The sequence below is a fragment of the Neomonachus schauinslandi genome, chromosome 7, assembly GCF_002201575.2.
Source record: "Neomonachus schauinslandi chromosome 7, ASM220157v2, whole genome shotgun sequence".
Taxonomy (NCBI): domain Eukaryota; kingdom Metazoa; phylum Chordata; class Mammalia; order Carnivora; family Phocidae; genus Neomonachus; species Neomonachus schauinslandi.
This window is the reverse complement of record NC_058409.1, coordinates 84,678,056-84,704,072: the sequence shown is the minus strand read 5'-3', so window position 1 is coordinate 84,704,072 and position 26,017 is coordinate 84,678,056. Positions and strand designations below refer to the sequence as shown.

General features: G+C 38.3%; 1 long non-coding RNA gene across 1 annotated transcript in view; it reads left to right on the top strand.

Moving 5' to 3' along the window:
* LOC110588586 overlaps nt 1-23,642 on the top strand; it is a 103,500-nt gene extending 79,858 nt beyond the window's left edge. The window contains exon 3 of the long non-coding RNA XR_002480816.1: nt 23,615-23,642. This is a non-coding gene — a long non-coding RNA (uncharacterized LOC110588586). The remainder of the gene's footprint in view (nt 1-23,614) is intronic.
* Nucleotides 23,643-26,017: the final 2,375 nt, after the last annotated feature.

Here is a 26,017-nt window from a genome sequence, read left to right as displayed (position 1 = left end):
AATTTTTGGAAGAGTAATTATGCTTAACTGTATACATACAGTTTGTATATTAATATTTCCTTTAGAACTCTCCCCATACATATCCATATATCTGATGAGTTCCTAGGTGACAAGAACCAGGCTAATTTAACTTGCTTTTTTCCAATCTCTAACCAAGCACCAAGAATATTGTAGACACATTCTGTTTGCATTAGATAAAGCTAATTGAATATTTTTCTTTCCACTGAAGGAGCTTGGGAGTTTCCAGTGATTCCTGGAAATCATTAAATTAGGATTAATGATTATCTATACAGAGAATGCACACTGCAGGGATTGATGTTAGACGAGGTCAGAGATCTACATTATTCATTCATCTATTCAGCCGGTCATTTTCAAATCATTCAATAAACATTTACTGAGGGTTTCTCACTCCTCATTAAGTATGCTTGATGTTGGGGAATCAAAGATGAAAAAGAACTTTTTGACTCTATTATTAATATGACATATATTTGTGCTGGAAGACTATTTAGATGGGAGACATCTGTGAGGGGTTTTGCCTGCATGATCAATGGAAGAAGACTAGATTATACTGTATCTTAAATATACTTACATACAAATTCATGACTGTATTAGTCAGGGTTTTTTAGTTCAAGTGATAGAAAATCCAATCCAAACTGGTGTAAGCAACAAAAGGACCTCATTGGCTCCTATATCTGAAAGTCCAGGGTATTTCTTGTCCGCAGCATTGCTAAATCCAATGTATTGATACAGCCAGAGCCAAATCACCCTTTTAATCTTGGTTTTGCATCCTTCTAGAAGTTGGCTTCCCTCTTCGGTGGGCTTTCTCTTTGGGCTGTCTCCTAGCAGCTCAGACCTAATATCTTCCCATGTTCTGGGGCACCTGGGTGGCTCAGTCAGTTAAGCATCCAACTCTTGGTTTCAGCTCAGGTCATGATCTCATGGGTAGTGAGATCAAGCCCCATGTATGCTTTGTGCTCAGTGGGGAGTCTGCTTGAAAGATTCTCTGTCTACTTCTCCCTCTGCCCTCTCCCCCACTCACTTTCACTCACTCTTTCTCTCTCTCTCTCAAATAAATATTTAAAAAAAAAATCTTCCCATGTTCTAGGGTAGCAGAAAGGAAAGATTTCCCACCTAGTGCCCATGTCCAAAGGCCTGGAAATATCTGATGTGGTGATGTTTTCTCTGCTTAACCAATTACTGTGCTTGAGGGCAGAGGACAATGTTCTGACTGGCCCTCGAGGATCAGATGTCCACTCTTACACCTGGGGATGGAATTGGTTTCATGTAAACCACTTGGTCTGAGAATTGGCAAAATGGACTACCCAGGCCCATTTCTCAAGGAACGGGGAATGCATGATGAGCAATCACACAAAGATCCACAGCAAAGGTCTCTGTGACAGGTGTGGGACTGTTCAAACTAATGGGATTGGTAACAGAGAGGAAAAAGGGCTTTGGATTAACATTAATCTTCTGTTTTTTATTATTTACATTGGTCTTCAGATACCCTGTCTAGAAATACTATCACCATACTCTTACTTTCTGTAATTGCATTATGAAACATTTCTTTCTTTCTTTTTTTTTTTTTAGTGCTGTAGGGCAATATGTTAGTAATCCATATCATTACGGATTATCCTGTTTTTATTTATTTGACACAGAGAGAGAGAGCACAGTAGGAGAGGGAGAGGGAAAAGCATACTCCCCACTGAGCGAAGAGCCAGACTCAGGGCTCCATCCCAGGACTCTGAGATCATGACCTGAGCCGAAGGCAGACGCTTAGCTGACTGAGCCACCCAAGTGCCCCTGGGTTATCCTGTTTTTAAAGTATTTATATTGAATCATGGTCCTCCCAGAGAGCTCCAGATGCAAACACCTATAATGAAGAGTGTGAATCTGAAGATTCTTAGTCTCTTTCTGTTGCTAGATGTGTAACCAGCCATGAATGTGTATTACAGGTAAAGAATTTTCCAGGTTTTGTAGTATCCATGCTGCAAATTTCCCTCTTGTAACTGCTAAGGACATAGTCCTTCCACTTTATTTAACAATAACAACTACAATGAGAGGAATAGCAACACAACAAAATGCTCCTTCTACCTTTAAAGTTGTATTGTGAAAATAAATATTTGCTCATTTTCAGAGGGGAATAAATGTACACTTGAATTCAACATTATCCAAGAATCTAATGGATGCATTATAAGCACCATCACTCAGCCAGACGCTGTAAATTTACAAACTTACATAATTATCACAAAGCCCAGCCAGGTAGATCTGATCTCCCTCTTCCACATTTCTCAACGTCTGATCACTCTTAACTGTTGATATTTACGAGAGAAGCAGCAAAATACTGATTGGAGTCTGTGTATTTGGCTGGGGCTTACAGATTGGTGGATATCAACAAGACGTCAGCAGGCTTTTCCCTCCAGATATGAACTTCTGTAGATTTTTATTTTAAAACAATTCTCAGAAAGAAGATCTTCCAACTTCCTGCCTGGAGGGCATAACAATGGCTTTTAGCATACAAAATCTGGGCAGGCAGAGGGGCTCTGAGTTTCAAGGTCTATTGTGCAGCTAAAGTTTAATCCTCCAGTTTCAGCAAGGCACCACATTCCCCGCCCCCCCCCCCCCCCCCCCCCCCCCCCCACCGTGTTTGGTAACCCAGTCTAGATCTCTCTGGTTCAGTATTTGATTGGGGGTGGGAGAGGTATGTTACCTGGTTATAGAGGTGGGGACCTAAAGTGCTCACTACTCCTTATACAAACTTTTCAGTTGGCTTCTGTAATGACTATTGCCCCCATTTCCAGCAACTTTTCAGAATGCAGAGGATCAGAGTGGCTTGCTTCTCATTTGTATCATACTGTTGTAGATTTAATCTTCCTGTTGCTGACTAAGTAAGTCATTTACCATTTCTCCATCCACTCTCCGCTTTCAAATATTTGGTTTAGGGTTATAGGAATCTCCTAGCTGCACTGAAGTTGAAGTTTTTGTTTCTGTTTCTTGTTATTTATGTATTTTTGAAAGTGATTTTTTAAAAAGATTTATTTATTTATTAGAGAGCATAAGAGAGTAGGGGGAGGGGCAGAAGGAGAGAATCCTAAGCAGACTCCCCGCTGAGCAAGGAGCCTGACATGGGGCTTGATCCCACGACCCTGAGATCATGACCTGAGCCAAAACCAAGAGTCGGATGCTCAACTGACTGTGTCACCCAGGCACCCTTGAGAGTGATTTTTTAAAAGAAGAGGACAGAAAATGTTTTTACTGTTTTAAAACCAGATGTCATCTAATTTATAACCCTCTTGACTTCAGTTTCCTCATCTGCAAAACAAGCCACATGGCTTCTAAAGATGTAAATTCCATTGGGCGCCTGGGTGGCTCAGTTGGTTAAGCGACTGCCTTCTGCTCAGGTCATGATCCTGGAGTCCTGGGATCGAGTCCCACATCGGGCTCCCTGCTCAGCAGGGAGTCTGCTTCTCCCCCTGACCCTCCCCGCTCTCATGCTCTATCTCATTCTCTCTCTCAAATAAATAAATAAAATCTTTAGAAAAAAATAAAAATAAAAAAAATAATAAAGATGTGAATTCCATCATCATTATTGTTTTTTTTGTGTGTGTGTGTGTGTGTATTCTTTTAAATTTCTACTTTATTGATTTAGGACAAAATTTTCCTGTTGAGGATACATAAAAAAATGAAAATGTGTGTGAATTCATTTTATTTCAGGTATGCTGTATCCAATATGATGTTATAGGGTGTCCCACACAAAAGCAATTAGCTAATTGAAGCATATTTTTAAAATAGGACATCTTCCAAGCAAACCAAATCATAAAAAAAAAGAACTGTGATTGTTTACTAACTGCTCTGGCATAAGATCCTTGTAGCTTTGAAAAAAGCGACTTTCCAAAATGCAATAAATCTAAACCTAATCTTAGGTGATACAGCTACTTGGTTTTAAAATAGTTTAAAAAATTAAACTTATATGAGAACTCTTAACACATCTTACTTTTTTCACATGAGCCATTTATTCTATTATGATTCAGATGTTAACTCATGGGTTGGAGAACTAATGATTTTTAAAACAATTTTTAAAAGTTCTATGCTCTTCCATTGTCTTGGGTTATAACAAGTCCACTTTGGAAATTCACTCCTAGTAAGCTAATTATAAAAATAATACAATATAGGGCGCCTGGGTGGCTCAGTTGGTTAAGCGACTGCCTTCGGCTCAGGTCATGATCCTGGAGTCCCGGGATCGAGTCCCGCATCGGGCTCCCTGCTCGGCAGGGAGTCTGCTTCTCCCTCTGGCCCTCCCCCCTCTCATGTGCTCTCTCTCATTCTCTCTGTCTCAAGTGGATAAATAAAATCTTTAAAAAAAAAAATACAATATAAAACAAATTTCCTTTCCATATTTGGGATTTGAATGTAACATTACTCTGATGCATAAGTCCAAAGAAAATATTTCTTATTTAGTGTTTCTAGTCCCCTTTCCCCTTCCTTCCCTGTATTTCTCCTTTTCTCTCCTGAATGTCTTTAGTTCTATTTTGTCGAAAAAGTTGCTGCATGTCTGGCCAAGGGCCAAAGGTGAATGCCAAATAAACTCAGTGACCTCTTTGAGGATTAATGATGGGATTTCTACCCAGCATGCCTTAGGTTTTCTGTGTTCCAGTTTTGCCAAGATAAATCTCTGGGCAGCCCAGTTCTTGTTTAGAAGAGGACTTGAGAAAAGTTTAATCATTTATGGGGTTGGTTTTTTGACAGGTCAGTAGAAAACTGCTTTATTTCATCCAGATTAATATATCTAAGTAAGACTCAGGAAATAAAGAGTATTGGCTCTGGCAATATGTTTGGGCAACAGGCAAATACAAGGAGTTCTTGGGGGAGCTACCAATAAACATATGTATCTCTGGGGAAAAGAAACCCATGAACTGATAATGAAGTCAGTTTTCTAGTTATATAGACAACAAGTATCAATTGTTTCTAGATACAGCTGACTAGAGAAGGAAACACTGGGCCCTGGCCTATGTTCATCATACGACCATGATCTCCAATAGCAATGACAACAATATTAATAACACCATGGATTCCCAGAAAACCCTTCTAGAACCTTTAGGGAAGTCCTAGGAATAGAAGGGCAACTGGGAATTGAATTACCATGCAATAAGGATAAAGGAAAAAATGAACCTCAGGTACATAATGAATGTTACCAACAGCTAAAGGGAGAGGAAGAAAATGAAAAAAAATTTTTTTCCATGTTCTGAATGGACATGTGCTCCTGCATGCAGTGTCATTGAAAAGAGAGGCCAGCTAAATTTGGTCATCTTTTGAAGTCCCAATGACTTGTATTTCCCAGGAGTGACCAGGCCCTGAGAACCTGACTCATGCTTGCCAAAATGCTTGCATGACAGAGGTAGACACCAGAATGCTATTTTATTTATTAACAAAGGAAAATCTAACTACTATGTGGCCTGGGAGTACATATGAGAGCATGATCAACACAGCCCTTTCCGGTTGACAAACCTCTGTGAGAAGCTTCATCATAAACCATGGAAAAAATACAATGGTTTCAGGAATGAAATTTGTATCATTAGTTTCTTCTTTTCCCAAAGTTAAACAACTTGGGAATCAGAAGTTTCTTGGCGATTGTGGACTGAGAACAAGGGACTTTAAATAAATTCACTGTGCCTGGCACCAGTCCAGGGATATGTGATCCCTCCATCTCTTGAGAGGGATGGTTTTGTCAGATGGGCCAGAGTAGTCACAGTCTGATGGCAGTAGCTTCCAAGATCCAACTCAGTGATAAAGCAGCCCTGCAATTGGACCAGAATAAGTAGAAGCAATTCTCCTTTTCACTTTACTTGGATTTTCAGAACTGCTCAAACTTCATCCTTAAAGCCACTTCTACTTGATAATGGAGTGCTTTGGGAACAGCTTTACTTCAAGGATTATGTTCTCCCATTATTACTCTCCCACCTCCAACCATCTCTTTCTTTGACCAACCAAGCTGGAGAATTGAGTAGTGATAGAATAGAAGTCACCATCCATATATTTCAAATCTTCACTGATGTTATCACATTGGCCAGTTCCCAGAATTGCAGTATGGCTTTTGGTCGAATATTTCATTAGGGAGAGGTATTCCAGACCATTCCATTTGTTACTTCCTCCTGTATTCTTTACTCTGTGAATCAGGAAGCTGTTAAGTGGGTGGGGAGTCTGTGATTGATTAAGGATATCAGTTCTTCAGCTCCCAAGTTTGTAATTGCAGATAACCCCATAATATGTTCAGGGTCCTCCCGGACCCACTTATGAGGCTTTCAACAATCCATTTTTAACCTGAATTCTTTACACCCTCATTCTGATCAGTAGACTCTAGTGATGTTCTGAATCCCAGGAATTAGTGCTAGCTCAGAATCAGAGTGCAGGATTACAGAAAATTCCCCAGTGCAAAGGTATTCCATTTAATACTGCAGGTTTCTGTGTAGATGGAAAGAATAGGTAACATTTATTGAGCACTTGTTATACAGCAGGCACTGTTCTCATACTTGTTTCTAAATGTTCTGAATGCTGCTATCTCCTTCACCAAATATCCAAAAGCTTTAGAGGGAGACTATTTTACTGGGGCCATCCAGGGGCACATAGAGGGGATGGTGAGTCATACGCTAAATTTACCAAATATTTTTATCTTGTGAAAGGAGAATTCCCTTCAAATAAGAAATGGGTCTGCAGACTGGATAGCCAAAATCAAAGCAAAAAAAAACCTCACAAAGACCTAGCAAATGTCTGCTACGTACATGCAGGTTCACCTCATTCTTTTAACTGCTATTCCATTACTTTGATATCCCATAGTCGATTCACTACTCCTGTATCAACAGATGTGGTTTCCCTATGTATTGCTACTTCAAACAATAATTTCTAAGTATTTTTATATGTCTCTGAGTATATCTATATAGATTTTTTTTTTTAGGATTTGTACCAAAAGGAAACTTAATTATCAAGTTTGTCTGTATTTTGCCTCTATGTTGGAGAAGCCAAGTCCTCACATCCCTTCCCACCTTAAAGAGAAGACTCCAAGTAACTATAATTATGAGCTATATAGTGAACAGAGATGGAGAGCTATTTAGGAAAAACCAATGCATGGCAAATGGTACTCCTCCAAATAAAAAAACACACGAGCAGAAAACAGCAACAAAAACCAAACACTTTACCCAACAATCTTGTCCTGATAATGAAAATCAACTCTATATAGATATCAGAAAACTGAAAAAAGCTAAGATAGACAAATTATGTCCCCTAGAATCTGAGGAGGGACAATTAAAACTTTAGAATAGGCTCTGACTTTTAAAAGACAGATTTTAAAAACATTTAGTTTTCTAAGCCAAATATATATAGCATATGGTTTTATATATCCAATGCCCTCATCTCTTTTTTTTCCCCTCTGAGCTTACAGGAAAACACTGTTTATTTCTGACATTCGTTAGAGCTGTTTCAGCCCCGGTGTTGATTGATAGCAATAGATTCAAGGATTAATAAAAGAGATGTGTTTAGTGAGTCGCCAGCACAAGAGCTAAAACAGGTCACATCCCAAGTTAAATCAAGCAGGCCCTGGAATCACCCCAGAGGCTTTTGAAGCTGTGATTGAAAGTCAGAAGGGAGGAATTTGTGTTTGCCAAGGAACATCAATGCTTTTGACTTCTTTCAACCTAGACTGTTTGGTGGCATTTCCAGACAGCTGATGAGGTCTGGAGGGGAGAGTATAAAGCTAAAGGCAAAAACCCTATTGAAGTGGATTTGCTATACCTTTTTATTTTAAATGCATGGATGTTTCATGGTGAAAATTCAAAATGGACAGTATAGCATGAAGTGATAGGCTAGCCCTCACTCCTATCTTGACAGTTCTGCCTGACTTTTTCACGAAGGGTCAAAAAGCCAAGAAATTTCATGTTGCTCCTATTCCTACTCATATCCTACTAATGATATTCCTCAAAACAAACAAACAAACCTGAAAGCAAAAAAAAAAGCCAAACACTTCAATCAACAATCTTATCCTAATAATGAAAATCGCCCTCTATATAGATACCAGAAAACTGGAAAAAAGTTTGGCTGGACAATGTCATTGACTTGATATCCCATATTATAATGTCACTACAAATGATATTATCATGTTTTCCAGTAAAGGAACTTCATACATAATTAACTCTGATCTCATCTTAAATAATCCCAGATTAGCTGTTTACTTTGCAGTTAAAAATGTTTCTGTAATTTTTTGATGAATCTACACCTTTGGATATTATTATTCTTAGTATGAATTAGTAAGGGCCAAATGCAAGAACCAATGTGTCTCTTCCAAGTTGCCACTGCTTCTTTTCTAATTAAGAATATCTAGAATTCCTTCCTTCGTGTAGTATCAGCACTTGCCTGACATTTATTTTGGTTGTGTGGGCTCTGGTGAACTTATTTATTTGGAATTAAGTGCTAAGGTTTTCCTGCCCATTCACAGTTGCTCTCTTAAAGAAAACAAAACTTAGCAAAAATATATAGCATGTGTCTCCTCATTCATATGTTGATATCCTAATAGCCAGTACCTCAGAATGTGCTGTATTGGATAGAGTCTTTAGAGAGATGTACTTAAGTTAAAATAAGACCAACAGGGTAAGTACTAGGAAAGCAGAACTAGCAAACGAATACGGCACAAATACTTTATTTCCCAGATTTTCCTGCCTAAAACTCCTCACATATTTTGAGATGTATTTGTCCAATACATATCCATTCACAAATAAAAGGTCATAATGCAATTATTTCTCTTTCCAAACTTAACATGACATGATGCACACTGTCTTCACTAGAAAATATTTTAAACTTTGGCCATCAAAATGGAATTGTCTTTGCATATGATTTATGTATCATCTTAACACTATCAGATCCCTGGCTCTCTGGGACCCAAGGCAGGTTTTACCTACATTTAATATAAACTGTAGGATTTCCCACTAGCACGATCATTGGCTTTCTTCAGATTCTCTCTTTTCTACTTTAGTGGTGGCTTGCTGTTAATCTCTAATTTAGGAGGGGGAGCTACTATGATGTGGCTGATTTGAGAATGTCTATAAATTAACAGGGAAAAGAATAATCACTATTTTTTTGCCACTCTCAGTACAACTCTGTTTTCATTTCCTGGCATTGAGAAATGCTTTAAACTTACTTTTATGGCCTTTTGGCCCACTGGTTAGTTTTACATTTTGCTACTCTGGGCAATCTGGGCAACTTACCATTTACTACAGATGCTCTTTGATTTTCTCCCTTCATACTTTTGTCTATGTAGAATATCATCTCCCATCACCCCAAGACCAAATTGAATGCATGAGTGCATAACAGACAAGTTCTTGTCATGGGTCACATTTCATGCCCTATTTTCTGTCTAGATGTGAATTGGAAATAAGGAGATTCTGAAGCCCTTAGTTTTGAGTGTACAACACAATTGGATGGTATGTACACTTATGATTAATGTTGCAGTGAACACAGAGAACTGCTGTGTAATTTCTGAATGAGTCCTGATTGTTCACTCTGGGCAGATGAGAAATGGTAAGTGCGTGAGTGATATTTACAAATAACAAATCATGTGATTTCAAAATGCAATCTCTAAGGGAAGCATACACGCTGATTAATAGGAGGTTGTAATCCTCTGACAGTGGTTCTGTACTTTGGCAAGAAACAGTTTCCTTGTGTAAATAGTAACTGCAGATTGTCTATAACCATCCAAGACACTGAGGATCAATGTAGATTTCCACAATACCTTGTGGGCATCATTCCTATTATACATTTATATGCCACAATAGGCCATGATGATGGATTCACTTTAGGTTTCTCTGAAACTAAATATTTGGAAAATGATAGAAACTGTTATATGTAGTTGAATGGTACGCTTTATCAACTCTAGCAGTATTCCTCTTAAGAAGATATCTTTTCAGATAGAACTGCTTTTCTTGAAAGAGAAAATAAAAAAGAATGGCTAATTATAAGATAACTTATCTATTTATGGTTTCATGAAGAAACAGATGCCATTAGTTTATGAATTGTGTGTGTGTGTATTTCTTACGTGTTTTCAGAGTGATGTAGTTTAATGTTGGTGTTTCTGCCTTTCTGTGGTTAAATATATCAGTGGCATAATATGGGAAGAATCAAAGAAAGGTTAATTGTAGGAGGAGATTGAACTCAACACACATCTGAATTTCCTCTTGTCCTGAATCCCTTAGGTGGCTGAAAATTCATAAAGATCCAGGAAAAGGAGAAAGAATGTCATTAGCAGGCAAAAAATTAATGAGAATTTTTGCAAATTAAAAAAGGATGTAACCCCGAAAACCTCCAAGCTTGGAGTGACCTAATATAGAGGAGAGGGAGGTGAAGGAACAGCCATCAGAGTAATTAAACAGGAGCTAAATTCTGAAAAACAGACCAGTTCAGCTTTTTCACTTCCTCTACTGTATTAAATGACAGGCACAAATGGAATTCAGGGTCAGGATAAGCCTGAAAAGTATTATCAGAATAAATCCTTTAGGGGTCTGCGTGAGAAGAGCAGGTCACATGGGGATTTGAGACACATGCAGACACCGAGGGAGAAAAGGGGACAGACTGCTCTGCCAGGAGGTTCAAGCTTTGAACCACTCCTCTGCCAAAATGCTCATCTTCCTAAGTTGGCAAGGGGTGGAGGGGACAGATACTGGCCTGCCAGCCCATGCCCAGGGAGCCTTAAGAGATTTGTCCAGTTGACTCACCATAACCATTTATGGTTAACTAAACTAAAAGCAGTCTTATAATCAAAGATGAGGCCCGGTGGAATATCAGAACTGCAGAAGTAACCCACGCCAGATACTAATGGATGATCACCTATCACCAGATAGTTGATGAAAAACAATAGAGGGACCAAGATTAACTAACAGAACCACTGATCCAAGGTTATAAAAGAAATAATTCAAGGAACAGATGAAAACTTCATTTAAAAAAACCTTAAAATATCTTTAGAGAGTCAAGTGGCTATTTTTATTGAAAGAAAAGCAAACAAAAAGGAGGGGGAGGGGAAAGAAGAGGGGAAAGGAAAGGGTCCTATGAAGATGAGTGACTAGAGAGCCCAAATTGGTTCTAGAAATTATAAATCTTATTGGCAAAGTAGAAAAGAATCAAGTGCAAGAGATGAAAAACAGGATGAACATTGCTGAAGGCTGAATTAGTATTCTAGACAATAAAATATTATAAAAACCTGGAGAAAAAAGTGAAAATGATGGGAAAATGAATGAAAAATTAAAACACAATACTTTTAATCCATGTTGTTAAACACCCACTTAATAGTTCTAGAAAAACTGAACATAGGAAATGAAAGAGATGAGAAGGAAACAATAATTTCCTTTCAGCTGAATGTTTTGAGTCTTCAAATTAATAGTGTCCTTATATAGCTACATTCTAAGGGAATTTCTGGCCTCCAAATTTTAAATTTCCAGAGAGAAAATCAATCAATCAAAAAACCAAACAGATGGTCAAGAAAAGAATAAGAGTCAAATTGTAGTCAGACTTCTAGTTAGCAACACTGGATGCTGAAGAAGTAGTTTAAGGAGGCTTTTTCTGTCTCTGAGCAGATGGAGAACTCCTCCCCACTTTTATGCCCACTTAGAATAATTTTAGTTTTGGCCCTCTATTTCCCCAAACTTACTGGTCCTCCAATCACCTGTAAAACTTTTGAAAAGTGCAGATCCATAAGCCCTATTCCAAGAGATGTGGGTGTATTAGATCCAGGGAGTGGTTTGGGAATCTGTATTCTAAAAAACTCTTTAGTTTGGAAGTAATTGGTTTAGCCCCTAGAGACCGATGACTCAACTCCATTAGCTGTTTGGTCCACATGGGGCTCCATTCCATGACAAGAACTCTAGTCTAGGACTCATTCCTCCTCATTCTAGACCACAGTGCTGACTCAGTGTGCTCTGTCTGAGGCTTTGTGTGTCTCATGTGGCCAGAACTCAGGCCACAAAAATAATGTTCATGGCTTCTGCTTTGTTTTAGACTAAACATGTCCTAGATGACCAACTGACAAAAGATGTAAAATATTTTTGTAAATCCAACTCCATCAGAAACTGTTACCATTCATTTCGGACCCACCAATCATTTGAAGCCTTGAATTTCACAAATAGAATAAAGAGAGCTTGGCCAGGGTTTTGCAGTTAAATTGCAACTATTCTAGGCAGGTGGATTTAATTGAGATTAAATTAATTTAAAAATTAAAGATTGTCAGGTAACAGTATGGAATTGTCTTATTCGTGGAGAAGCCCTTAGAGTTGCCTTTTAATTCTATCAAGTTTGTCATTAAGAGAGAATGTCTTATACTGCCCACGTCGTCAGAAGTCACATTAAGGAGCAGCGTCTACAGTTTGGTACATGGTACAGGCTCGGAGCAGTAGGGTCAGACACGCAAGGAAATCAACAATCCATAATCTAGTTGGATCAATACAGTCTTAGCAGATCTTATTCATGCTGTGTATGACTGAATCCACCACTCTGCTTGCCTCTTTAGAGATAGAGAATGCAGATTCTTGCAGAGAGCCACCAAGAGAAGGTGTGCCATTGGTACGGTTGAATGCTGCAGTAAGAGGTGGTGTGAAACTAAGTAATGTTGTTTAACTGCCAAGAGCTATACTGTGAGGGTTAGGAAAGAAGATGTGTGTGGGCGAGAGTGCACTGTGTGAATTCCAAACACCAACGAGATGGGAAGCCTTTATATTAACTTATTTTTATTGTTATTAAAGCACCGGCGGACTTTTGAAGGCGCTCTCCTTTCTTTCTCGTTTGAACTTATTTTCGGTTGTATACTCCAATACAATGACGTAGATCCCTCAAAAACTTTGATTGCATTTCCCCGCGTGGCTCCGTTTCCACCTCCGACTTCCCTCCAGTGTGCTGTTTTGCTCCCTTCCTCTCACCTCCTTTTTAAAATCCTGACTTTCTTCAATATTAAAGGAGAAGAGGGAAAAAGCCCCAAAGTTGAAACATTTAGATAAATCAGTTTTATTAGTAACGATCATCTGTCACGGCTAGCCTGAACCTCCCTGTCCTGAGTCTGTGCAGGTCCTGACTTCCGCTGGAAGATGCAGACAGCCAGTCCATTTCTTTGGTACAGGTCATGGTTAAATATTTTTCATTTTCATTTTTTAATCAGAAAACAGGACTGAGATAAAATTTGGCTCCAAGGAAATGTCTGTGTTCAGCTGAGCATGTGTTGGAATTTCCAAAAGATTATACTCCTCTCAGGTCCAATAAGTTAGAAGGAAATTTTGATTACAGTGCCTGGTACTTGGGGAGAATGTGATTAAAAACTGATTAAAGGCCTATCAAAAGATGCCATTGAGATACTGATGATAATTTTAAGAGTTAATAAAAATCATGATCTCAGTGTTTCTGAATTTCTTTTGAAACTAAAGAAGATTTGCTTAACCTGAGGAAATAAAAACAAGGGAAAACTTAGTTTACATAAGAACCTCAAAGACAGTCCTTATGATCAGCTTCTAACAATTGTTTGTCCAGGGGAGGAGAGGCCCCAGCAATCCTACTTTAGCTTTTACATATTTATGGCCTTTATTTAATATATGTTAAGAGGTCAGTATGACATACAGTTCTTTTTCCTTTTCTTTAAACTGAAGACACATTGAATGCCATCAGTACACTATAGGAATAGAATACTGGTTCTATTAGAAAAAAAACATGACATTTACTTGTTCGTGATTTAGAGAATAATTTATGTAAATTATTTTTAAAAACAAAAGAGCAGGGGATGTCAAGTTTTCCTGATAGATTTCAAGTTAGATCAACACATTCATTGGCCCATCATCTTTTATGTATCTGTTCTAAGATTTCTGATTCTGTTTTTATTGTTAAGCGAAAACTATTAAAAAATGGTCTGGTCCACATCTTCCAGGTAACAAGTGGTCACCTTGACCTCGCTCTTGAGAGTCTTATTATTTGAGACCTTGTACTTGAAAAATGTCTGGAACCGGCAACATTATTGATGTGCCGCTCACTTTCTGCATTTTCATTAATTTATCAGAAGTGGGTTTGATGTCCACAGAAATATGTTAGAAGGGGTTTTTAAACTATAATACCATGTTCTCTTTTGTTCTTATTTTAAAATCTTTACTGTGTAGAAATAGTTTTAACACACTATCACGTTTAATTATTTACGAGATAATAGCAAGTTTAGACTACAGTTAAAGAAAAAGAAGTGAAGACTAAAAATTTAAAATAGATTCTGCCACATTTTCGACAAGCCTGCCACTTTTCTTTTTTTGTTCCTATTTTTTTATTGTTGGAAAATGTTTCTAGGGAACCTCAAATGGAATGAAGTTAAACAGAGAATCACATTTTGGATGTATGTGGAGTAAATATAGCTCTTTGTTTGTACTCTTAAGAAACAAACCATATACTGCCTTGTATTATTATTATTTTTACCATATCATATTTTTTTGGTCAAGATTCCAAATCCTTTGAGAATTTACACACCTTACCCAGGGTGTAGCCAAGTCCTTGGCACACAGGTGTGTTGATATAAGATAAATGGACAACAACTCAAGTTAGTACTTTGCATCTATATCACCAAGCCTAGAATCAGTTTACAGTCTGTTGGAGGAGAATAACTTGTAAATTATAGCACAAGGCAGGATGAAATAAATACTTTAGTAATGATACAAGCGAAATGATGGTGAAACCTAAAGGAGTAATAGCCTAAATTTGGGAGTGGAGGAAGGAAGGGAACTGGGAGACCCTCACAAAAGGAAGCCATACTGAGCCTAAATCTGTAAGGGTCAGGAGCATTTGTGCAGGCAGAGAAGGAGGAGGAAACATACATTTCCATCCTAGAGGCTGGATAAAGCACGTCCCATATGGGGACTAGAAATCAGTCCCATTAACCTGGAGCTTATATCCCTGGAAGGAGCAGTAGGGTCGGTTGGCTCTGAGGAGTTCAGTCTTTGTTCTGCTCAAGGAGGAGGGCTAGTGAAGATTTCTGAGGTGAGAAGTAACATACTGTGAGCTGTAGAATTTAGGAAAATGGCTCCAGTGTTAGCAGATAGGGTGGGTTGAAGCTGGGTTCTGCAGGGGAGCAAACTATTGATAAATGCAATAATTTGGATGAATCTCTAAGGTATTATGCTTAGAAAAAAGAAAGCCAATCCTTAAAGATTACATACTGTATGATTCTATTTGTGTAACATTTTTGAAATGACAAAACTTTAGAAATGGAGCACAGATTAGTGGCTGCCAGAGGGTAAGAATAGGGGAGGTGAATGGGAGAGAAGTGGGTATAGTTATAAAAGGGCAACACAACTCTTATAGTATGGGATTGTTCAGTATCATAACTGTGGTGGTGGATATAGTAACCTACATGAGTGATACAACTGTGTAGAACTCAACACACACCCAAGTGAGTACAAGTTAAACTGGTGAAATCTGAGTAAGATGGGAGGAGTGTATCAGTGTAAATATGCCAGTTTGATATACTATAGATTTGCAAAGTGTTACCACTGGAGGAAATGAGGCAAAGTACAGAAGAGGTCACTTTGTATTACGTCTTACAACTATATGTGATTTACAATGATCTCAATGAAATTTAAGCAAACAAACAAACCAACAAACCCTGATTACATGGGACTGAACATTGGTTTACATGGCTTTATACTTGAGGGCAAATACAGTGACATATATCTTTGCACTCCTAAACCCTAGTAGGTTGACAGATATATGATAGGTGCACAATACATTATTGTTCAATGAATTAATTTTGGGGACAAAGGAGAGTGAGGAGTCAAAGAAGGCTGACATTTCTATTCTGAAGTTCTGGGAAGAGGGTGATATATTTAAAAGACATGAGTACAACTCAAATTTGAGTTGAAGTAGATAAGGTCTTTCTCTGTCTTTCTCGCTCTCTCTCTGGCTTTCTCAGTCTTTTTTCTTTAATTGTTGAATTTGAAATTTCAGTGGGATATCCAAATGGAAGTATCTAGTAGGCAGCTCCAAGCATTTCTATTCTCTCTAGCATTCTAGCTCAACAACAAATGTTCTAAGTGTGACTCTGTGAGTCAAGGTTTTATGTACCTCAGTACATTTCTTGCAAAGGACTTGATTAAGTTTTTGTAGTCCATTTTCTTTAATACTGGATATTCTACTGGAAACCCCTAAATTCAAATAAAGTTGTCACATTCTCAATAGTCATTTCATTTTATAGCTGCAACCTGTTTATTGATTTTGATCCATAGTTTAAATTCTTAACTCTTTGTCAGGTTATTAGACATTTTTCCTTAAATCTAAGGCATTAGGTATTGCTTTTAATTAAAGATCAATTAAAAATGGACACAAGAATATTTGACATGAAATCAAAACATTAGTCAATGGGCAAATATAAATTCAGTTATATATACTATTGTTATATATCACTTTTAACAGCACTTTGTAGGAAACTGTTGACTGTAAAACCAGGGTACAGGTTTTAGTATCATGGATCTAGAAAGGAAATTTAGTAATCATCTAGTTCTATGATCACATCATAACAGTCTTGAATAGTGGTCAGTATTCTTCTTGACAATCTCTAGGCCTTTCTATTACATATGCTCCTTCAGTCATTTCTTGAGTTTTTATCACCTGGCTGTTCATAGGAGTTCTTTCTTATGTCCACATGAAATGGCTTCTTCTGGCAGAGACTATGTTATATTCATTTTGGGGCTTCTGCAATCTCTTACTGTGTTAGGCAAGGCAGTCCCATATGATGTGTTTATTGATTGAATCAATGTCTAAAAAATGCTTTAATTTTATCCCATTTTCTCAAGTCAAGGCCTTTAAGGAAAAGAAAAACACAAAACCCCTCCTGATTATTAAGGTAAGATAATAGTCAAGTCAGCCCTTAGTTTTCTCTTCTCCAAGTTAAGTAACTGGAATTAATTTAACCTTTTCTCATAGAACCTAATCTCCTTCCCTAATTAATCATCCTTACCATTCTCCTTTGAATCCACTTTAGCCTTTATATATCCTTTAAAAATTTATCACCACTTGGACACTCCATTCAAATAAGGACCTTATTAATTTAAAATATATCAGCTTGATTACTTTGTGGTTTATGCCCATTATTTGTTACCCAGTTTTTCTTGGGCCACACAACCCTTCTGCCATATTGTAGGGTTTTGATAAATATTTGTTGAATGACTGACTTTGGTAACATTAATATTTGGTCACTTTAAGATTTGGTCATGTTGTACACCTTTCTCTTTGAGAAAAGGGTACCAAGCTGTGTCCTTGTCTGGCCCAATATCTTATAGATGTTAATGAAAACATCTTTCTACTTTTACTCAAGGGGCAAAGGAAACATCCTATTGACAGCCACAGGTTTTCATAATTGCATCACTGTGACAATGAACACATCTCTACCAGGTCCGGTTTACCTTCTTGATCTTGCCTTCATGATACCTTCTTATGAAGAACCTCATGTGGCTGGATTCCTGGTAGGCCCATGACACCAAGCCTACAAACATGATCAAGCACATTTGAATTCTAATGGTGAATGCTGGGCTTATGTTGACACCTTTGTGAAATATATAATATCCTATTACCTTTTTAAAACATAGATATTATTTAGATTTTTAGATTTTTAAATTTATTGGAAGGCAGGAACTGTGTTTCACTCACCTTGTGTCTTGTACAATGACTTGCACATAGTAGACATTCAAGTATTTGTTGAACTAAGGGCTCAGTGGGTGAATGCCTTTTTAGCTTACATTAGTTCAGTGAAGGTGGCATATTTAGTTTTACTAAAATAGCAAACGATAAATATTTGCCCATTGATTGAAGCTGCTATTCTTATACAATTGATATAGCAAATTTGGCAAGTGTTATCATTTTAGCATTCCTGGGTTTTATTTAACTTATAGCTTGTCATTATACCAAATAGACATTCGGTACTTTCCCAGTGTTTTCTAAACTGGGAATTGACCCATAGGGAGATGATGGGCTATTGTCAGGAAGTCACAGAGACAGCAGCCCCAGCGCCCTGAATAGCTGCTTGGGGAAGAGGCAGTTAACTGTGGGTGACCCAGCATTCTCCACCTACTGCCTCCCCTCGGGCACTTCCTCCTTTCAGATTTGATGTGATACTGAGAGGGAGACCAGAGCTACTGCAAAATCTGTAGGATGAAAAGTGAACTTACTTTTTTGGGGACAGTTGATATGAGTCATGGAAAACCCAGGGGAGTTCACAGGATGAAAAAGTTTATGAAGTCCTGGGGTGACCTCAGGCTGATGCTAATTGAATTCCCTTGACAAAGGATCTTAAATGATCTAGAGCAGTTACTGTTTTTAAATGCATGCAGGGAAAACAGTTTTCCCAGGGTGTTTCATTGGAGACCAAAAAGTCACTCAGATTCTGCCGTCATGTGCACATCAGGCTTTGGATTAAGTGAGGACTCAATCCAAGGGATCTGGAATTAGAAGACTTGGGTTTGGCTCAGTAATTGTAGTATTCTTATTAGCTGAGAACAGTGTGATTTCACTTTAGCATCAAGGCTTAAAAATATGTCAAGCAAAACATTTGAATTTCTATTGTCTTTAGCAGAAATTCAGGATAGTTCTATACATCTACAGTCCATTAATGATTGGCAGCAGACTTGATTTATGTTTGTTGCATCCCAGGGTGCAAACCTTTACCTTTCTCTGTATTTTACACCCCTCACATAACAACCTCACCCAGGTTCATGATTTCCACCAGCCCTGTAGATAGGATTTTCTCAGGACATACATAGTTTACATCTGCTTTCTGGGGAAATTATTAGTAGTCCCCTGCCTATCATTCTCAAAAATACCCTATAAAGACCTCTTCTTTTGAACTCTAGATTGATTAGTCTTCTTAGACACCTCAACCTTGATATAACATAGACAATTTACCCTCAGCATGCCAATACTGAATTAATGGTATCCTCAGAACTCCTTACTTTCCTATATTCCTTGCCTCCCTTGACACTCCCCAGCTCCTGTGATCTCTATATGCATGTCCCTCCCCCACTGAAATTCATGGCCCTCTACTCTCCTTGGAATTGTTGCCCAGAAACTTTTTGGGTGTTTCTTCTCTTTCATTGAGGATTCTGGGTAGATTCTTGCTCACAGTCTCTTCCCCCCCGCCTTGTCCCACTATCTATCTGAATTACTTCAATGTCCCTGTACATGACTGTGGTAAACACCATTGGTTGCCTACCCCAAAGCCATCATCAGCTATTAGGTTTTCTTCCCAGACAAATGAAATCTGCCTTTGTTCATGGGGAATATGCTTAGCTCCAGGAAATGAATGGAACACAAATACTGGTGTTTTCTAATTTGCTGGTTACTCTGTGGGTAATTCTAATATGCAACCAGGCATGAAAACCATGGCTCCAAACCCATCACAGCAATCTCAGTTCCCTTTGTGATTGTCCAAGGATGCTCATGCAACCCAATTAGGGAATTTTTACTAAAGTTTTCTGGGAAAGCTTTGCTTTCATGATTAAAAAAAAGAGAATTATACAAGAAAAAGTTTCTTCTTGCCCTTTACTTTCCTTCTTTTTTGGATGCTCTCCGATGAGGATGCTTTTAGCTGTTGTAGCCATCTGGAGACTCTGAAGTGGTAAGTCAACCTGCTGAGGATAGCAGGATAGAAAAGGGTAAAGATCCTGGGTCTCTGATGCTACTGTTGATTCTATAAACCTGGAACCCGGCTAACTCTGGAATTTAAGTTAGGAAAGCATAAATATTATTATGTTAAAATCACTGTCTGTCGGGTCTTATGTATCAATTTTTATTTTTTTTCAGTAGGCTCCATGCCAATGTGGGCTTGAACTCATGAACTTGAGATCAAGAGTCGCATGCTGTAACGAGGTCTTATGTATTTTGCTAAAAGCATGCTTACGATAGGGTGTCCCATCTAACTTCCTAGAGGCCAAAACTGGAGATCAAAAAACTTTTTCTGTAAAAGGTCAGATGACAATGTTTTAGGCTTTGTGAGCCATATAGTGTCTGTTGCAATTACTTAATGCTGCCGTTATAGCACAAATGCAACCAGAGACAATACATAAACTGATGAGTATGGCTGTGTTCCAATAAATTATTACTTATACAAATAAGCAGACAGCCAGATTTGACCTGTGGGCTATAGTTTGGGTACCCTTGTCCTAAATCTTCATTAAGATGTGGCAGGGTATCAGCCTCTAGAGAGCTAACTACATCTTTTGATATTTCTTGGGCAAGATAAGATTAGCATCCTCTTGTGGGGCAGTATAGGAAATTACTGCAGAATTGGGAATTGAGTAGAGGGGTTGCAAATAGAAGTGTATTACTTGGACTCAAAAGGTAAGAAAAAGGATTGTGTGGAGGAAAGAACCTTAGACAGGGCTCCCATAGAGGTTTTACATGGTCATTAGTAATTCCAGCTATCTTTGTGTCATGTGAGTAGAGAGAGGGAGACATTACCAATATCACCAAAAGGTTTATGGGATTTCCTGAAGCATCAAAATTTATTTTGACTAAGAACTTCATTTGTTATTTGGAGAGAGAAAACTTTCCTGGGGTGTGGGGTGTGGGGCGTCCTGTGGGAGGACAGAAGGTGTGGGTGAGAATCTGATTTATCAGGTTGGGCTTCTGTGGGTCTCCTACTGAATGCATAGACTTTTCTTCCTGTAACAATTTCATATAATGGGACAGTTTTTGCCATAAGATCTGGTCTTCCTTTGATAGAGGCACCAGCTGGCTTTAACTTACCAATTCACACGTTTTGGAGGGAGCCTAAAATGTGCTTCCTGACTTGTACAAAGAGCCCTTGCTGGGATTTAGTGGAGGTACTCAGCTCTGTGTTATTGGAATTTGTGAGGTTTCTAGATGGACAGTGAGACTCATTAGGGTTTCTGGTAGAAGAAAAGGAGCCCATCCTTCAGGTCCATAAGTCCTCCACAATTGTCCAAGTAAATTGGGTAAGATTGCTTTTCTCCCCTACTTTACCATTAAGGTTACTATTGCTTATTTGAATTTGAATCCATTTGTACAAAAATCATGGAAGCACAATGGTTATCTTTAGGGAGAAGAAATAGGAGGTTGGGGCAGGAGGTCAGGAAGTCTTCATTTTTTATTGGGTATCCTTGTGTAACATTTGGAAATTCTATCTGCCTATATTACTTTATCCAAAAATCATTAAAATTACCTATATTTTAAAAACTACTGGATGTATCTGTGTCAGGTAGGGTTGGTAGATGAAAGTAGGAAGCTATACTGTGAAATTCATTTCAGATCCTGATCCCTGCTAGGAACAACTATGTATTCTCACACATTTACCTGTGGCCAGTGTTTATGCTTATTTACAAAAGAATGCACACATCGTGTCTTGCCTATTCACACAGGCTTCAACATAAACAAAGATAAAACTACATGCCACAGATCTATGAAGCTCATCCTTGAGACTTAATAGCTTAGTAACGTCAGTCCCAGGAAAAGGAGTTGTGAGGGTGCATGAACAAATAGAAGTTATAAAGAAGAAAGAACCAATAAGTTTTGAGGTAGAAAAGTTATGGAGTTGATGTTGAGCCAGTTAGTAATGGAGGAGAATTAAGAGTCCATACTACCATAGAACTGGCGATTACATGATGTGATGGAGGTGTTAGCTAATACCACAGTGGTAATCATTTTGCAGCACAGGCGTACCTTGAAGATACTGCAGGTTCACTTCCAGGCCGCTGCAATAAAGTGAATGTCACAATAAGAGTCAAATGAATTTTTTGGTTTCCCACTGCATATAAAAGCTATGTTTACACTATACTATAGTCTATTCAGTGTGTAATAGGATTATATCTAAAAAAAAAAACAATGTGCATACCTTAATTTAAAAATACTTTATTGCTAAAAATGTCTCATCACGAGTTGAGCTTCTAGTAAGTTATAATCTTTTTGCTGGTGGAGGGTCTTGCTTTGATGTTGATGGCTGCTGACTGCTCAGGGTGGTGGTTGCTTGAAGATTGGGGTGGCTATGGAAATTTCTTAAAGTAAGACAACAATGAAGTTTGTTACCTTGATTGATTCTTCCTTTCATGAATGATTTCTCTATAGCATATGATGTTATTTGATAGCATTTTACCTACAGTAGAACTTCTTTCAAAATAGGAGTCCATCCTCTCAAACTCTGCTGTTGCTTTATCAACTAAGTTTATGTAATATTCTAAATCCTTTGTTGTCATTTCAACAATCTTCATAGTATCTTCACCAGGATTAGATTCTATCTCAAGAAACCACTTTCTTTGCTTATCCATAAGAAGCAACTCCTCATCCATTAAAGTTTTATCCTGAGGTTGTTGCAGCAAGTCAAATATAATAATAATGAAAAAATTTGAAATATTGTGAGAATTACCAAATTGTGACACACAGACATGAAGTGAGCAAATGCTGTTGGAAAAATGGTGCTGATAGACTTGTTCAATGCAGAGTTGCTACAAACCTTTGACTTGGAAAAAATTGAATTATCTGCGAAGTGCAATAAAGCAAAACACAATAGAATGAGGTATGCCTGTATATAAGTGCATCAAATCAACACGTTGTACATCTTAAACTTACAGAATATTAGATGTCAACTGTATCTCAATAAAGCTGAAAAAAAAAAGAATCAGTACCAAAAGAAAAAGAGGTATAGAGAGTAATTGACTCCCTTCAATAGTATTGCTATTAGAGGGAAGATGTGTGGACTTTGCTGCAGAAGTCCCTAGAGCTTCCCCCAATGCAACTTCTGTCTTGGTGGGATTCACTTGTTTCTGTTCTTGGATTCCCACGAGGTATCTGTTTTTGTTTCTTTTTATAATTAACCCACTTTCCTTGACTTAGCCTGAGTGAGTCTGTGTTCTTTCTTTCCAAAAAAACTTAATTTAAACTAATTGAAATTCCTGCTCTGGACTTAAGTCATTTTTTCCCAAATGGAGAATCTCTTTAGCTAGAGAGGCTGGAATGACATTATCACCCTTAATGGTTACACCATGAATCATCTCATGTTGATGGAGAATATATAAAACAACTCCAATATTCAAATGATATTTCAAGATCAAAAAGTAAAAAGTGCAAATGATATTATAGATTGAATAGAAAAGACAATGTGGGAGGGAGAGGTCACTGAGTATAAGAGGAAAGTACCAAAGAATCAGCCAGTGTCAACCCTGAGAGAAACTGAAAATCGACTTTCTCTGTCTATTTTCTCTCCCTACCTTCTCCAGGCACACATCTTGCATTTGATTTCTCTAATCTTGGCTTCCACAACCAATCTTGTTTGACTTGCTATTGTTATAACCCATCTTTCTCCATGCACACCTTGTCTTCATACATCAAAAAAATCGAAAGATCTCAAATAAACAATCTAACTAGAACCTAAATTTCTAGTGCTCAAGGAATTTGAAAAAGAAGAAAAACCCCGAAGTAGCAGATGTAAGGAAATAATAAAGATAAGAGGAGAAATAAATGAAACAGAGAACAGGAAAACAATAGAAAAGATTGATAAAACTAAGAGTTTTGGTTCTTGGAAAAGATAAACACAATTAACAAATCTTTACTGACACACCTTATTTTATTCCAGGGTTGAGATGCCTACAGACCCCTAAAAGGTAATATAAATTAATGAAGCAGTAGGGGACAGACTTTATTGCTTATATAAGATATGATTTTTCACTTCCACAAAAATGTACATTCTGTTTTAGTCAAGGCAGCTAACTGCTGTAACAAACAACCTTCAAATCTCAGTGGCTTAACAGAATACATTTCTCACTCATGTTACAGAGCAGAGTACAAGAGGGAGCTCTATTCCATGCTGTCATTTAGGGATCTAGTCCACTTCTACTCTGTGGCTCCACCATCCCATAGTCCTCCACCGAATCATTTGTATTTGACTAGAGGAGACAGTATGAGAAAGAGCATCCATTTAAAACCCTTTCAACCTCGGTGATATGTCACTTGTTCACATTCCGTTCACAGAAGGGCTGGGAAATGTAGAGCCCAGGAAGAAGAGATGGACACAGATGTTAACATACTTTGGGAAATACATGCAGAAATACTAGAACTGAAGCAATGGAAATCATTCAGATGTTTCAAAGTGAAGGTTCACAGGATACATTTGGCCTACAGATGAATTTCTCTTAGCCCAGTGCTCTTATAATGTGGATTGGAGTGTTTTTAAACAGGCATGCAGTCTCCAATTTACCAGTTTCCAGTGCTCCCTATCTATCACTCATGACCCCGTACGCACCTTTTTTTTTTTTTTTTTTTGCTTAATCCCTAAAGGCACTTGTGTGATCTGGAATGAGCCTGAGTGTCTTTATTTCACTGGTGATGAAGAGGTATTGGGAGGAGGTGAGAGAAGGAGTGACATAAGAGGTAGGAGGCAAGACAGGTAAGAAGCTGGGCCTGGAAAGAAAGAGTGTAAGGAAGTAGGAAATCAGGCACCAATGTCATGTACAAGAAAAGGCCAGTCCAGCCAGGGCTGAAGACTCCTCTGGATTAGCAGGTAGGTGGCAGAAACTTCTCTTGGCTTACACAACAACTCTTCCCTTTTTTCATGTTGGTAGGTCCTAGAACCTGATGTCCACAATTGAGACTATAAAAATGCCAGATACTTGCCTCCCTGGCATCCCTTACAGTTAGGGATGCCCCTGAAACATACTTCCAATGAGACATGAAGGGAAATGTGGCTGATTTCTTGCCTTATGTAAAGAGAAAAATGTATAAGCAGTGTTCCTGTCCCTTTCTTTCACACTTTGGGTGCAATTGGGTGAGGGAATGTAGGTCTCTTACAATCATGGGGCAACTGGCTGGAGGATAGACGTCAACGTGTAGAAAAGCAGAGAACAGAAAGATGGAAAGAGGCTGGGTCCCTGAGAACATTATTGAGCTACTGAACAAATACCAGGCCTTTCAGTTTCAGGTTTTCTGGTTACGTGAAAAAAGCAAAACAAACAAAAAGACAAAACAGAACAACAAAAACCCTTTATTTAGACTACTTTCTGTTGGGTATTTTGCCAGTTGTATCCCAAAACATCCTAACTGGTACAGTGAGAACAGGTCCAACGGAGTGGTGGGGATAGGAAGTGACAGCTGTTGTTGAGGTCCAATTAAACTGAATGTGAAGGAAAGAGACAATGGTTTGGCTGTGACGAAAGGTGGAGAAAGAAGAAATTAAACCGAGAACTTTCTTCTATAAAGCAGTATATGTGGGGGTGAGGGGTGTAGACTCTGAATTCAGAAATACACTGGCTTAGATCCCAGTTCTACCATTTGTTAATTGTGAACTGATTATTTTCTCTCTCAGAGCTTCTATTTCCTTAACTGTAAAGTGGGGATTAAAGTAGAGTGCACTCAGATAATTGTTGTTGCAAGGCTCACGAGAGTTCACATGGGTGAAGCTCTTAGCACAGGGCCCAGCAAATGTTTAATACATGTTAGCTATGATTTAGACCATCCCTGATCTTTTCAGCCTTTTATATCTGCTCTTGCATATGTCCCTCTGGATTGCCCCATACACACCTCAAACTCTTGGTACCTGCTCTCCCTCTCCTTCCCACCATATGCTCTTCATTTTTGCTAATTAGGAAAATGTCTTGGATGCAGCTGAAAGACATGTGGCATGGGCTGTGTGAAACTGGATGTTTGGGCTTGGATAGATCTAATTCAAGAGTATGGTATGTGCTGTCTGGTTATCCAAGGAACCCAATAAAAGCTGATCTCATCCTACTGATTGAATTTGCTGACACTCTTACCATTTCCTTTTACAGTTTTTATGGTCCAGAATGGCTCTATTGCCAGCATCTTCTGATAGAAGGAATTACTTTTCCAGGCAGTGCAATCATGCTATTTATCAAAAGAAACACTGGACAATCAGAATGGACTTCAGAGCTGTGTTCTGAGCCATCTGGCCAACTCTCGGCAAGAAACGTCTTTGTTCTTTAGAGACTGAGCTTTATCCCCAAGCACTAACAGAATTGAAATG